This window comes from Acanthopagrus latus, chromosome 12 (genome assembly GCF_904848185.1).
Source record: "Acanthopagrus latus isolate v.2019 chromosome 12, fAcaLat1.1, whole genome shotgun sequence".
Lineage (NCBI taxonomy): Eukaryota > Metazoa > Chordata > Actinopteri > Spariformes > Sparidae > Acanthopagrus > Acanthopagrus latus.
Genome location: NC_051050.1, coordinates 4,519,647 through 4,535,498, shown reverse-complemented (window position 1 = coordinate 4,535,498; position 15,852 = coordinate 4,519,647). Strand labels below are relative to the sequence as shown.

Sequence of the window (15,852 nt, the reverse complement as noted above, 5' to 3'; positions counted from 1 at the left end):
ATAATGCGTCACTTTGCAGTCGAAAACAGGATTAGGTGTGTGTGTTTTGGAAAGGAGAATTCAAAGGCTGTAAAATAAGACTAGACATGGATGCCGTCATGTGCAAAATGAGACACAATAAATCAAATATATGTGTTCAGGTTTCCCCTGCATCACACTGCATGTACGACTGTTCTGAGCGCTGTACGTACCTTTATATAGTTAACCTCTCTGCAAACCCCTGTTGTGCACGTCATTGGATCCTAATATATTGATATTTCTACAATGCATGTCACATTCACACTGGTTGTTTTTCTAAAGCCAACGTCGGGACAATTGTCAGTGTTTGTGGCACCAAAAAGTGTATATTTCTCACAGGAAAACAACCCTAACCCTCAGCTCTGTTTATTATGGCAAAAACAGGTATTCTGAGCCGATGTTCTCCTAACCTAACAAAGTGTATATTTTTTTATGCCAAACGTAGCTGGAGCATGAGCGCAGCAGATTCACATTATAAAACCAAAATTTGAAGCTAATGAAATGTAAGGTGTGGTTTGCAAAAATGTACTTTGATGACATTTAGTCTGGTGATAACACTTATCTCTATTCTCCATAACTCAAAAATGCATTCCAAAATCTTGTTAGTATGAGCTGACAACAAAAACACATTTGTGTTTGAGTGTAAATCTGTATATCCTGGAACAGATGTTACGACGACTGAAACCTCCAAAGAGTAATAACTTATTTAGTATTGACAGCACCCCATTTAAAACCAAGGACAACCCCACGAACAATTAGACTATGCTGTGCTGGTCTTGTGGGAAACCTCCCCGAATCTCATGATTATTCAGAACTGAGAACTGAGCTTGCTGAATCTTTTGGATTTGACAGTGATTCGTGGGTATTCTTGGACGTGTGGCCTTATGTTCTGAATATTTAAAGTCAGATCACCTGTAAGGGTTATAGAAAGTACCGTAAATCTGTGAAGTTCAATGCATACCAGGAGTTGTTTCAAGTCGACATGCTCCTGTTTCTGATTTAGAAGAGGCCATGTTGTACATCACCAATAGCTTTTTTGTGAGGGTCGTGTTCTTTCATGGATTTCTTTTCCCTTCAGCTTCATATCAGTAAGGCGTTTTGTTCTTTCCGGCCATTAAAGATCTTATCTAATGGGGTTTTGAAAAACTTTGTCTCCTCTGTGATTTATTCAGAAAATGCTGGATGTCAGTAGCAGCAGGGTCCTCGTGAGACTTCCCATCGACACCCATTTCTCACTTGCTGATGAACTGGGGGCCATACTTAAATTAATTTTTCTTGTTCACACTCATCGTCTTCCCCAAGAACACATTTCTTCCCCTGTGACGATTGTGGTGGACTATAAATGATCAAAGCTGACAGAGAATCTGCGAAGATCCACGAAGACCTCGAACTTAAGACTGATGAAGACCACTTATGATCTCCAGTATGTCTTGAAATAACCTTCTGTTATCATTCTATTCTCCACTTTTGTTGCCAAGACTGCCAGCAGTAGTGGCTCTCACCGGTCATCCTCACTACTAACTTCTAGTTGGTTCCAAACATTACCATCACAGGTGATTGGTCCCAGGCTTTTTATGTCTTATAACACTCTAATCAACGTATAAAGAGAATGCACTGTACAATCAATAAAAGCAGGCACCTCGCTGGAACCTGTGGTCCTGGACCACACTGTGAGATATGCCTGCTTATTTACAGCTCTGATGACATTTGAATTAAGTAAGACACTGTATTTTCTCAACATGAGAGAAGAGCAAATGGATGATGCAAGCTGACGACCTGTCTCTACTTAATCACCCAATCTGATAAGCCTCAACATTAATATCCTCTTCACAGACTGTGGTTTTATTGTACTCGTCTCACACAGTGTGTCAGTCAGGGAACTCGTAAGAATGCTGTTATCGACCATTGTGAACAAAGTCATGTCTGTGCCTTTATGTGAGATTGCTATAAAGGCTGAATATGTCTCAACAGGGGACTACTACTTCTAGGCACTGGGAACACTCCACACGTGCATTGCAGTGAAATCCCCGCAGGAGGAATATCAGTGAAAGGTGAATTTCTCCTAGAACCGTTTATCAGATCAGATAAGGACATACCAACATCCTCCATTCCCCTGCCTGTATTAAAAACTGATAATTGAAATACACAACAGCCCAATGATATAGTCACAACAAACACCACACAGTTAACAAGAAGTCCTTCACAGATGGGTTAGTCAACCGTTGTCATCACGCACAGACACAGACACAGACACACACAAATGGCAATGTTTAAGTATGTGATGTTACCATTCCAAACAGTTTTGCGTGTGTGTTACCTACCATTCCAGGCTCACACCCTCATTGCTAAAATACCTGCCACCTTTCTGCCCGTGATTCACTGTTTGCAGCATTCCGGCACACTCAGTCAGAATTGTGTGTGCTTCTGCTACATGTCTGAATGAAACCGCCATGTGCAACGCTGGCTGCGACAGATCGTGTTTTCAGGATGTTCTTTACCACGTTTATCCACAGTCTGGGAAAAGAAAACCGTCCACACAGCATGTGACCCACACAACCCTTCTGATGAGTCACAGCGGGCCTCATGGTACCAGTAGAGTCTACTGTGATGACTGACTGAAGTCCTCATGTAAACACTTTACTGTTCAGGGTGTTGAGTGATACCAGAGACGGTGTGTGCAGTAACATCCTCTCTGTTAAATGAAATAGCTGTTCTCAGGTGAAAGAGTAAATACCAACACTATCAGGGCACTGAGTCCAGAGCGCCATGCTAACAACTTAGCATCCTGCATCTCAGGTTTTAGAAGCTCCGCAACAATTTGAAGTGTGTTAAGCGCCAGGACGCTTCAGCAAATCAATTTAGCATTCATGCATGTTAAAACTGTAGCATTTGTTGTGTGAGCTTCATATGGAAGCTGGGAACAAAAGTCATGCTTCCAGATATTATTTGAATGCCGTTATCTCAAAATCATGCGTGGTTATGTCATGAAAACCAGCTTCATTATCTCGAAATTATACATCAACCCGTTATAGTGAGGCAACAAAAGGTCATACATACTCAGTAGATTGACATCAAGCTCAATGCTATCGCTTTACCATTCGCTGTTTTGAGTTATACTGAGCTCCAACTAACAATTTCGATTTCAATTTATATCATGACAGAGGCTCGCTAACCCTCAAGTCTTCATTTATGCCGATTTATACAGTAGCAAGTTCCATGCTAACAATTTAAAAAATCCCTTTAAATACTGTATCTTTGTCAAATAGTGTGAAATCAAGCTCCATGCTAACACTTATAGCTAACTGTGCAGCTTAAGATTTACACTAATATTGTAATATTAATTTCATTTTCTACACAAATCGACCCTTAAATTGCCATTTTTTAGAAAGCCCTTATTAGTAGGTGTTTGTTTATAGTCATTAGTACTAAAGTTTTCAGTTAAACATTTCATTACTGCTGATAATCGGCAGAAAATACATCTCAAGCTGATTTTGACAAATGTCCCTTTAGAATACAGAGACAGCAGCTTGATGTCAGGGTTGTACCATGGAGCGCAGTGACTAATGAACCACACAGACATGCTTTTTTTTTTTTTTTTTTTAGAGGTTTGTACTAGGAACTTTCTACTGCTATACATGAATTCCATTGGGTTAATGATTGATGGGTGCCAGATGCCACCTCGGGGTGTTCCTCATACCAGACAACTTGACATTTGTATCATAATAGAAATGAATGTGGCACACAATAGACGGCTTGTTCAGTAAAACTTCGGGGCGACACAAGCTAAATACTTATACTGCTTTCTAGAGCCAAGATCGTGTTCCTGCTTTCATTCCATCAAACCGAGACCTAAAAGCCGGCAGAAGGAGTGAACAGAGTCAAAACAGCCATATCCTCAGAGAACACTGACGCCCTGCTGGCTTTGTCCTATAGAGAACAGGAATCATCTGTTACCATCATACACCTCATGTCATCTCAGACACCACTGACCACTGAACCCATCACTGGAACACACTTACATTAAGATAAGCGTGCTGTAAATTACATTGTTATTATTTTACCAATTAAAGATTTAGATCGCCTAATATCCATTCAGCATTGCTGTCATAAGAGCAAAATCCCCTTAGAAGTGCTTAAAACCTAACCTTAAAACTTAGAACTTCAGGTTCCTCAAGAAAATAGCAATTGTACTGCTCATTATTTTTAAGATTTCATATTAAGGACTTAGAACATGCAATTATTATTATCATTATTATTCATTTCCGAGCTCCTCAGAGAACAGGTCTAATGGTTTTCACAGTACAGGTATCTACTGTATGTCTGTGATCTCTTCTGCAAACATGACAGGAACAGACAGAAGAGAATGAAGGCAAACAGACACACACACATTTCTCTCCTTTCAAGCCATGCGGACAGCTGACAGACACACAGACAGGCAACACCCTGAACAAAAACGCATCATGTGACAACACACAATTATCTTTGTGTCGTAGTGAGAATATGTCAATGACCTGTGCATAATTGTGATCCCTTGATCTTTTTTTTTAACATTTCTTTACTCAACAATAATAGGACTGAATATATAAGGCCTGTAGTGTGCATGAATCCAAAGTGCTAAATTATATAGATATATTCTATAATTTAAGGGATGTTTGAGGTTTTTCAGGATCTTCAGTGCTCAGAGAAAAAAACATGCCTTGTATCCAAGATGCCACTGAAGTAGAAGTGTTTATTTGTTGACGTATTTGTACGTCTGTCTGGCTGTATATGTAGTACATCAGTGAGGTGACGGGGCAAGTCACAACCGTTCACATTGCTGACATCAAACGTGTACAGTATGCGTGTTTGTTAAAGCCAAGCCTGAGATCATCATTCTGCTTTTATGACATAGCTATATGCTAAGGTAATGGAAGTTTCGGTGCATGGGAACACACACACACACACACACACACACACACACACACACAGAAGCTTCCAGAAAACAATGACATCACTCATCATAAGTGTCAATTATAGAGCCATGGCAAACTGGAATAATTAACCCTTTACTTTCTGTCTATGAAGGTATAAGTCACAGAAAAAATGCATGTAACCCTGGCAACAGTATGATGCTTTAAGGCCTGGAACCAGTTGCATCATATGTCCCAAAGTTTAAACTTAACCTAGTTATGATGCAAGTTTTTAGTCAGTGGAGATTTACAAACTAAGTTAGAATGGGTTGCATCACATATTATATTATCTTCAAGGTGTTACTGTACACTGGTAACAGAATTAGCTAACTGACAGAGCTAACATTAGTGCTAATTTATGACCCATAAGACTGAAGCGTAAGGCTTCTCTGGCGTGTGTCAAGCGAGGCTGCAGGGGGCGCTTCATCCAGAGATCTGTCTGTATCTGCAGAATATGTTCTTCTTTCGCTCTTTGCACAGGGGGGTTAAGAAAAATCCTGTCACCATATCATTGGTAATTATGGCAAACTCCATGAAAACAGATAGGACAGCCACACTGCAAATGTGACCACAAACATGCGAGTGAGCAGCTCAGCAACGCAACCGCCGTGCACTACAAAAGTATCCTGTGTGGCCACACAGTTAGACCTACAAGCTGGGACATTCTTGAATACCACTGCAATCTGATTGTGTCTGAAACCAGTAGTTACTAAGAACTGACGAAAGACTTAACACACAAACTTTTTTTTATGATTTATGACTAGTTGGTGCAACCCAGCCCCTGTTGCACCATCAGCTAGCATGCTTGTTAGCTGAGAGAGATTTTGACCCCTTCAGTGATTCTCAATGTTACGAAATCATGTCAAAGGTAAAATAGAGAGAGACTCTCGGCGCTATCGTGACTGACCAGTGACGGCACGTTCCCGGCTGTTTTTGTAAGTTTGTAAGTTAGCGGTTAGCTCGCTAGCTTCGCTTGGCTAGTACAGCGATTCTGCCAAAAAGTCGGTGAGTCAGCAAGCATCTAGAGCGTCACACTTTCTAAGAGTGTTGTATTTTGAAAAAAAATGGTGACGTATTGTACAGTAACAGAGCTGAAATTTGGGTATTGTGTAAGCAGTTCATCAGAGGTTCTCCCACTCAGGGCTGACAGGAAAGTACCCCATCGCATCCCATACATTATCACTCACACTTATGACATGCCTCTATTGGCGTGTGTGTGTGTGTGTGTGTGTGTGTGTGTGTGTGTGTGTGTGTGTGTGTGTGTGTGTGAGAGTTAGAGAGAGAGGATAGTGGGTGTGTGCTGGGCGAGAGAGAGAAGTCATGTTTTCTCGTCGGTCTGGTTGGTTAACTGGGCCGGAGTCAAGGCAAAGAATGCAGTCCCATTACAACACATTAAAGAGAGTGAAAGAGGGAGGGAGAGCAGGAGGGTGTGTCTCAGTGGATGAAGATGAGCAGATACACTGTCGGACACCGTCCGCTGTCCGAATGTAACATTTGCTGTTCGAAGACTTCACGTCCTGGCAGATTAAGATTATTTAAAGGAGTGACAGGGAGGAGAGACCACAGTGACCGAGGGGAATGTGAGGAGGTAAAGAGAAAATGGGTGAGAGTGATCAGGGTAAAAGTGAAAGAGAGGTATGATGAAATGCGTTAGGTGTTAGGTGTGTTTGTGGGTAAAGTGAAGAAGTTATTGATTACTTGTTGCCCCTACCAGCCAATTTCAGACGAGTGAGCAGTCAGCAGTCGATGGCAGCAGTCAATAAAAAAAGACTTTTCCTCCAAAAATCCCCGCATAAAGTCATGAATGTTCACAAAGACAGTAGGCTGATTGGGCCAGTCGTGTGCGAGGACGGACGGATCACACACTCGTACACAAAAACAAACACAAACGCATGACTCCTCCTGGCTGGTGCCGCGTGGACTAAAACATTTTTGACGCTCTTCTGTGCAGACCAGATGACTTTTACAGCCAGTGTCAGGTGTAAATGATTAGGACTAATAAATCACTGCGAAGGAGCTAGAGGTCATACAGCAGGTTGCAAGCAGGTGTGGCAGTACATAGGCTCAGAGATATAGAAGATCAGCCACATGTGATAGAGGTAAATAGATACTATCAAAAAACTGCGTATAAATAAGATTGCAAATTATTCGGCTGCAGGGGAATTTACAGGGAGAAAAACAGTTAAAAAGAAAAAAAGAGGGGGGGCAGGCACAGCAGAAGACAGAAAACAGTGAGGAGAAGTGACAATCAGGAGACACGCTAGAAGACAAAGAGAAAGAGAGGGTGAGAAAGTGAGAGTGAAAAACAGACAAGTAGAGCAGAAAAAGATGGACGGTGAGATGAAGTGGAGGAACAAAGAAAGAGAAAAGAGGCCGAGATGCTAACAGCTGATTTTAAGCCGGGGGTTTCGACATTCCTTCGCCTTGGAAAAGCACTTCGACATGCGTGACTGACTCCTGTGTTTGCTTTAGCAGTCAGCGGGACAACAGCATCACAACACTGTTATACATGCAGGATGCAGGAGGGCAGAAGCGAAGGCCATGACGGAGACACATTTTCAAATGCAAAGTTGCCTATAGGCTACACCACAAGGAGACACAGCACAACATCGGGCTGTTAAACTGAAGCCGTGTCTGTGTGCGCCAGGTGAATGTCCAGTGTTCATGCTCCCTTTAGGCTAAGCCTGGTTTGAGCTCCACCAACTCCTGGCAAAAATGGCTGGTTCTTGCACTATTTCTTTATTCTAAATGTGGCATAATACCAAAACTAAATGCTAAGCTAAAGGGCATACATCTCTCCTGATATGCTGGTATGAAAACTTATAATTCGATAACAATGCAGAAGAAGAGGTTTATCAGCCTGCCTCAGCTGCATATCTTTGTGGGATCACTGCAAAACATGTGTAAACTGTCCCTTATATGAGCAATGGCTCCAAAAATTGAGAATGGGTCAGTCTCAGCTGGCAGTTGTTAAGTGACTACCTCTCTCATTAGTCATTTGATTCATTGTTTATGTTTTAAAAACATGATTAATGTGGCATTAACAGTTCCGAGATTTCCTCATTTTCAAATCACGACTGACTGGAAACCACATCACGTCTTCTGGAGTTTCCCAGCAGGCAGTCAAAATAGTGCCGCTAACTTGGCAGCCAACTTCTGTGCCCAGGATGTCTGACATTACCACTATTATGTGGACATACCATCATTTAGCAGAAGAGGGAAAATGTCTCAGGACGCAGGTCGCAGTTACAAAACATCATCGCCAGAGAATTAATGCAAACTGTCACCATCAGTGAACAGTTACCCCACTCGCTGTTTTGTCCAAACACACTGGGGCTGCAACCCTGTCAGGGTCAGAGGTGCTCACAAACACGGTCTTGTCAGGTAGTGTTATTGTTATAATTTGCTAATGACTGACACTGTGGCTCCATGCGGAGCCGGTGTAAATGACATTACGGCCCTCCGCCCAGCTGGAATAAAGATAACGTCTCTTTTCTGCGCCGTTCTTATCGGAGCACAGTGCAGAGTACAGTTGGGCTCGCCCTTGGACCGAGCTCAGAGTGGCAAACACAAGGAAGCTGTGTTTCATCATCGCAGGAGTTTGATTATCACCGGCCATTTAATTGCCACGCGTTTGGTCCTGCACGGATTTGTTTGTGTTTCAGCATCGACTGAAACAACTGGGTGACGACAAGAGATTACCACAGTCATATCTCTGTGGTGCTTTATGGAAAGTTATTTAGTTTTGATGGGCTAATTCCACCTAGAGATAGACTATCATATTCCTTTTTTTCATTCATTCATTTCATATTCATTTAATGACTTAGAGTCAATCTGTTGTGCTACTCCACATGGCTAAAAGTATGTGGACACTGATTTCAGTCAAGGTCTAACTGATTTCAAGACCCCTCACATATACTGTATTATGCTGCCCTCCAGTCCTGGCAGTCTGTTGGAGGGGGGTAAGCCAGTCTAGTTCTTCCACCCCAAACTGGTGAAAACCCAAACTTTAAAAGTTGGAAACACTCTCTTTGTCTAAAATATGCCTCAATGCTGAGGCATTAATATTTCCTAACATTGGAACCCGGGGGGGCCAAAACCAGGAGCACAGCCCAGACAGACAGATGCTGTATGAAGCACACAAAAGTCACACTTATGTAAAAGAGAAGATGTTGTGTTAAAATATTATTTTGGTAACAGTAAAACGTTAGCCATACAAATATAACTTCAGTAAAAGTCTTAAAGTATCTGTACTGTAAAGTAAATGTACTCAAGTATCAACAGTACAAGTAAAACTAATTTATACACAGTATTCATATACGCTAGGGGTGAGCAGACACTTGATACCGCACTAATATCGTTATCTTGATTCTTTTCCCCTGTGATAATCATGTTGTGAAACACTGATCTCTTGACAGACCTGTTATTTAGGTACAATATAAGGATCCAATACTCAGCATTTTCAGATTATTTTACCAGATTGTCAATAAAACAAACTCATTCAAAAATGTGCTATGGTGGCTCTGATGCTGCGTGCAGTCTGCAAAGTAACTAGTAAAATGTAGTGGAGTAAAAAGAACAACATTTGCCTCAGAAAATGTGGTTGAGTGGGAGTACCATTTGGCAGGAAATGAAAAATACCCATGTAAGGGAAACACTCGAGTACTCGAGTGTTAACATCTCGAGCTCCCCTCCATCACTGGACAGATCTGGTTTGCTTGTTGTCGGTTTAGCCACAAAACTTTGTTCTGTCCTGTCAGACTGATATTAATATTCCCCCGTGGACAGTATAGTAACTAGTGACAGTATAGTCAGCAGTAATGTGAACACTAACTTAGTTTAACTGGCTCTGATAAAATCTGAAGTTACTCATTAGATTAATAATGGCTCTATCACAGTTATGTATCACTGACAGATTGATTCTGCTGTCCTTAGTTACTCTCAGTGCTGTCTGAACATTAATCATTTACATTTCTCTACGTTCTTGTCTCCATTAGTCTTTCTGTAAAGTAAACGATCAACACACAGTGATGAGACACTGAGCTGAGCTTACTGACAGTTCAGGTGTTAAGTAGTCTCTGTGATTTCACCCCGCAGGTGTCTGCTCAGCTGCTGCCCCTTTTAAAAAACCCTCCAGCGAAACTACAGTCACCTCAGACTGACTTGGATCAGATTAACTCCAGCTCCGAGAGACGCACTTAAGAGGGATCCGGAGTCCCTGACAGCGTCAGTGGCAACAAGTGCAGTCGGGTTAAAATCCAACCCGGGTCCGGGTAAATCATCAGCCTCTTACCTGTCAACGCTCCCCGCTCCTCTGCGCTGCTCTGCTGAGACTGACAGGCTGCCCCGTCCTGCCTGACAGGGGCTTGCCTCGGTGGGCGGGTCCCTGATACACCTGACGTCGCTGACGCACGCTGAAATAGTTGTCGCTTTACCTGTCCGCCTGCGCCTCCTGTCTGGGCTGAAGGGCAGGCAGGGAGGAGAGGAGAGGAGAGGAGAGGAGAGGAGAGGAGAGGACAGGAGGAAAGTTTACTTCAAGGGGCGGAAGTCCGAGAAAGTTTGAACAAGCGTGTGAAGCTCTCTCTCTCTCTCTCTCTCTCTCTCTCTCTCTCTCTCTCTCTCTCTCTCTCTCTCTCTCTCTCTCTCTCACCATGTTAGGAGATGCAGTGTGCCAGTCTCTCACCAAAATGCAACTACTGGAACTAGTTCAGGAATGTTCGCCTCCCATGTGGTGTTTTTCACATCTGATGTCACTGATGATCCTTATTGAGAAACTGAAGCTGGGAATGCTGAATCATCTATCTATCTATCTATCTATCTATCTATCTATCTATCTATCTATCTATCTATCTATCTACCTATCTACCTATCTATCTATCTATCTATCTATCTATCTATCTATCTATCTATCTATTATTTTCCCCATAATATGTTAAAACTTTGAACCACTGAGTCTGTGTTCAGATTGGAAGCTTAAAACCACATGTGCTGAAACATGTCTTCATCATTTATGGAAAGAGAATAATCAAGACATTTCTTAGTAATTCCAAAAAATGAACTCAGGTGCAGACATGCTTACTCCTCCCTACTGACCTTTCATTGAGCATCATTTAATTTGTAATACTGTGAACAGTACTTTGTTTATGACCTTTATAACATTACAGCACACACAGCATACTATGATCCAGGTTTACATTCATTGTGTGGTTGTGGGTGTAGTAATTAAGACTGGAGCAAAGGAGGACGTCAGGTGACATAGTAGAAGGAGCGACAAAGTCCACATGGGTCGGAGTTTGGGGAGGACGGATGGGTCAAACTCAGGACGTTCACCATGGAGACGGCTGTTCATGTCCCAAATGACACCAGAGGTCGACAGTGACTTATTGTAACTTAGCTACGTGAGTTAATTTATGTAATGTATGGAAAGATAATACAAACTCAAAGATATTGTACCTTTCCATAGGTGCATAAACAAGATTTATTTAAATTAGGTCTCCAGAACAGTTTAGAGCGGGAAAGGTGGCAGGGTCCGCCACATATTAACAAAGTAAATCAGTATGAAATTGTGTTGTTGTCCTTTAAGATCAGTTTATTCAGTCATGGAAATGAAGAGAGATCATTTACATGTGTTTAGTTTGTTTAGGAAAAAATAAATCGGTCAGTGAAGATCCAATAATGTGAGAAAAAGGAAATACTAAGCTTTGAGTAATAATCTGTGTTTAAACTGTTTTTTCACAGAGGTTTAAAGGTTCAAAATGCATCCACTCCGTTTATCCTCCTGCTGAAGGAATAAACTCTACATACTGAAGTCCATTCTCAGCATCTGTTCACAGGAGATTTCTGTTCCACACTTGGTGAGTTTGCAAGCTGTATATGGGATCGTGTTGGCCTCCAAACTTCTTGTCATGTCACATAAATGTGTACTTGTGGTTTCTTTTCTTGAACAGATATCCAGTGAGACCACAGCACAACAATGGGGAGCTGCTTCCGTCCGGAGATGAACATGAAAACAAACTACGCGGTCGTCGTTCTGCACAGTGGACCTCACACATCCGCCTGGAGAGACAGTTACAGCTAACAAGTGAAACACACTTTTAAGTGTTTTGTAACCAATGACCAGTGTTTTTATCCACCATTGTCGAGGTCAGGCTGGAGGTGATTTCTGAACACATTCTATAAATCTAAACTACAGATCACAACATGGTGAGGAGAGTCATTCCAGGAGATCAGACACAAGAGTTTCCCTGCAGTGTGAACACACCTGCACACACAGCGACAGCTTACAGTTGAGGCTGGCTTCTCTGACTGTTGGTTAAACAGCGCTGGTTGCTATAGGTGTCAGACTGAATGCTGAGGCGCTTTGTGTTGGGCAACACTGACAGCCACGCCTCACATTCCACTGTGCTGCAGCTCAGAACACACCCATTTAGCTGCTAATACTATGAACTCATACACACACACACACACACACACACACACACACACACAGTATAATGGCACTGATTAATATCTCATTCATGTCTATTGTTGTTCTCTACAAAGCACTTTGCTGAGACGAACCTGTCAGTCTAAATACTTTCATGAATACATTTGAATCTAAATGAGCTGTCTGAAAGTGTCAGTATCAGCTTACAGGCAGGTCACACTCACCTGAGGAGGGTTTAGGAAATCTTCCTCTCAATCCGAGCCGATGGAGCTGCAGCACGTGGAACTTTAGCGAGTGCAAACCGTCGTACACGCCTGCCCGTGGGCCTGACGGGTGCGGACAGAAGCAGCATAGCAATGATTTTAGGAAACAGTCCATGTGGGATGAGGGTTTCATCCTCCAAAGGAAAAGAAAGTCTTACAGATCAATTGTTTGAGTCGGCTTTATCAAACTCATTTTGTATTCAAAGCCCACGCAAAAATGATATTCACAGTGACTTTAAAGGGTTCTGAGTTGCTTCATCACACGTTATGATTCCATTCCTGCAGGAACTTAATAGTTTTATATGTTTCTATAGTGGTGCAGACTTTGTGAATATAAGCATTTAATATGGTAAAATCAATAAACATACATAATGAATGCATGTACATGATTTATATGAAAATGTGGACCAGTAAATAGATATAGATAGTATCAGCTGTACACAGAGAAAGGATTCACAGCCACATTATGTCTTCTCCTTGATTTCCTCCTTTACCCATCTGTCCTCTCCTTCCTTCTCTCCCTGCCTCACTTCCTTGTTTTTTCACAAAGAACCTGAAAAAGGACGGGTCACTGAATCTTGCTTTGGGTCCAGACTGTGGCTACAGCTATACTGGAGTCACTGTGAGAAGCACTGAGAACATTAAAACCCAAGCTATGTATGTGGGATGACTTTTGATGACGAAATGACTCCAGAAAATAGTGCACACTTTAATGTAGATGATGGGGGAAGTCTGCCTGATTCCTGCCAGCAGAGGCCTTTCCTACACGAAGTCACAGAATGAACAGCATGTTGATGAAATAAATCAGTGGTTAATCTACGCTCTGAAATGTGTTCTTCCATCCTCTGGAGGTGTTTCTACTTGTTGCAGCCTTGTTACGATGATCGTGTGTATTATTTCTCTGAATGGATTTATGAAAGGAATGAAAGTGTGAGGGGCGGGCTTCGACTGAATTCAGTACTTACTTCCTTCATCATGATTAGCATTTTTATCACGACTGTGAAAAACAAAGTAACCACGACTTTTCTTATCATGAATTATAGACATAGCTTCAGGATATCTTTAACTCCCAGATAGTGCATGCTGGGAAGTCTTGTTGATATGCTGATCGTGTTTCTTTAGAAACACGGATTTCTTACATTTGTACATTCATCTGACTCATCATTCTTATTCAGAAGACTTCCACCTTCAACCTGTGTTTTGTACTGTATGCTCTGCAGTGGTCCTAAATGTATTTTAATTTTATCAAGTTAAATCAACTTGAAATAAGTAAAACTTGAAGTGAATGAGAAAAAATGAATAGATTCCACAACACTCCACATAACTTTTTACGCCATTACGACATTAACTATGATGTCCTGCTCACAAAAAACAGTTTGTGAGTGAGTAAAGGGAGGCAAAGCATGCACTCTGCTATGGTCTGTGGTTAAAGTCACTGTCTGTTTCCCACTGCAGACTTCCAAACTGGAAAAAATTATGACAAAGTGATCAACTTCCTACATTAAGCCGATATGAAAACATACCCTTCTTTAATTATCATCTCATATGGGGTAAAAAATCAACATATTTTCCATATTTCATTTCTCCAATCATCTTCTGAATCGAATACTGATGAAAAGATTTAGTTTACAAATTAAAAGGACAGGTGTTTGTTTTACCTGTGACTGACCCACTGATGTGTGTGTGTGTGTCATCAGGAGGTGATGCTCTGCAGCCAAACTTTCTATTAAAGGCTTGTTCAGACTTTTCCCGACGTTTACCGACTTTTCCAAATATGTAGGCTGAATGTTGCACAAGACATTTAGAATCTTTCCATCTGATGGACTGGAAGCCATTCAGTGAGTCCTCAGTTGAAATATTTCACTCAGTACAAAAGTACAGCTTCAGTGAAAAGTTTGTGTGTGTGTGTGTGTGTGTGTGTGTGTGTGTGTGTGTGTGTGTGTGTGTGTGTGTGTGTGTGTGTGTGTGTGTGCGTGTGTGTGTGTGTGTGTTGGGGGGTTGTAAAAGGGAAAGCTCTATGTTAATGACTTAATTTCATCATCTCACACATCTGCTCTCTCCTCCATGGATGTGAATCACACAGCACTTGTGTCTTTGGCCGCTCAGGGTGTGACTGCAGTTCAGAGAGGAACATGCTGCAGATGGGAGCGTCCCGGTGACACAACCTTTACTCACACAATCAACTCACACTGCTACAGCACCTTACGTAACATATCAGAGACGATGTGGTTTCTCAGGAATTCAAGCCAAACTGTAAGTCAGCATTATTTTTAAAGGCATTTCTTGATTGTTTGGACTTGCTTTTGTCATGAACTTTTTTTCTCTTGTTCAAGTTGCTTTCTTTCTTTCTTTCTTTCTTTCTTTCTTTCTTTCTTTCTTTCTTTCTTTCTTTCTTTCTTTCTTTCTTTCTTTCTTGTGACAAAATGTTAAAAAAATCATTTTGAACAGTGGGAATGACATCCAGCTTTCTTTAACTCTTAAGAGTGCCAGAAGATGTTACATTTCTAAAGTGAGACAGATTCTGCAAGTTTAAAATCTACTCTGGAGTGATAAAAATATCAACAGGTGACCAAACAAGACTGAAATCCCAGTTGGACTGCATGGGCTTCTTTGTGGAGGATGAGAGTGATTTTAAGATCCCCTGCCCTGCTCAGTGATTTTAATCCTGTCTGGCGTGCTTATGTGGGTCATTTCTCACCTGGCTGGCTGGGCCATCTGTAATCCAAATTATGTCTGGAAAGATGTATTTCAAAGTGGAGTCTTTCTGGAAGAGGAGCTTCCTCCTCTAGTCTGTCCGTGTTGGCTGAGGTGCAGTGGTTAGCGCTGATGCCTCACAGCCACTGGGCCTGAACCTGTCAGTCAGCTGGGGCCTTTCTGTGTAGAATTTGGATGTTCTCCCCACGCCTGGGTTTCCTTCAGGTTCTCCAGCTTCCTCAGACAATCCAAAGGCATGCAGGTAGTTGCCTGTGGCTGTGAACGTCTCCAGTTCAATGTCATGCCTAATGTCTGCTGGGATTGGCTCCAGCCCCCCACAACCCCACAAAACACAAGTGGTTTATAGATAAAGGATGGATGGACAGACTGTGCTGGTTAGCATGTGAGCATGGTCTGAATATTTCCTCGATGGCACTCAACACAAAGTACAGGTGAGGATGATGGGAACGTCATTCATTTTGCAGGTAAACCAACGTTTTAG

General features: G+C 41.9%; 1 protein-coding gene across 1 annotated transcript in view; it reads right to left on the bottom strand.

Moving 5' to 3' along the window:
- The window catches only part of LOC119030079 (cingulin-like protein 1), a 55,450-nt gene extending 44,962 nt beyond the window's left edge, over nucleotides 1-10,488 (bottom strand). The window contains exon 1 of the mRNA XM_037117427.1: nucleotides 10,261-10,488. The gene's annotated coding sequence lies outside the window, so the exon portion shown is untranslated. The remainder of the gene's footprint in view (nucleotides 1-10,260) is intronic.
- Nucleotides 10,489-15,852: the final 5,364 nt, after the last annotated feature.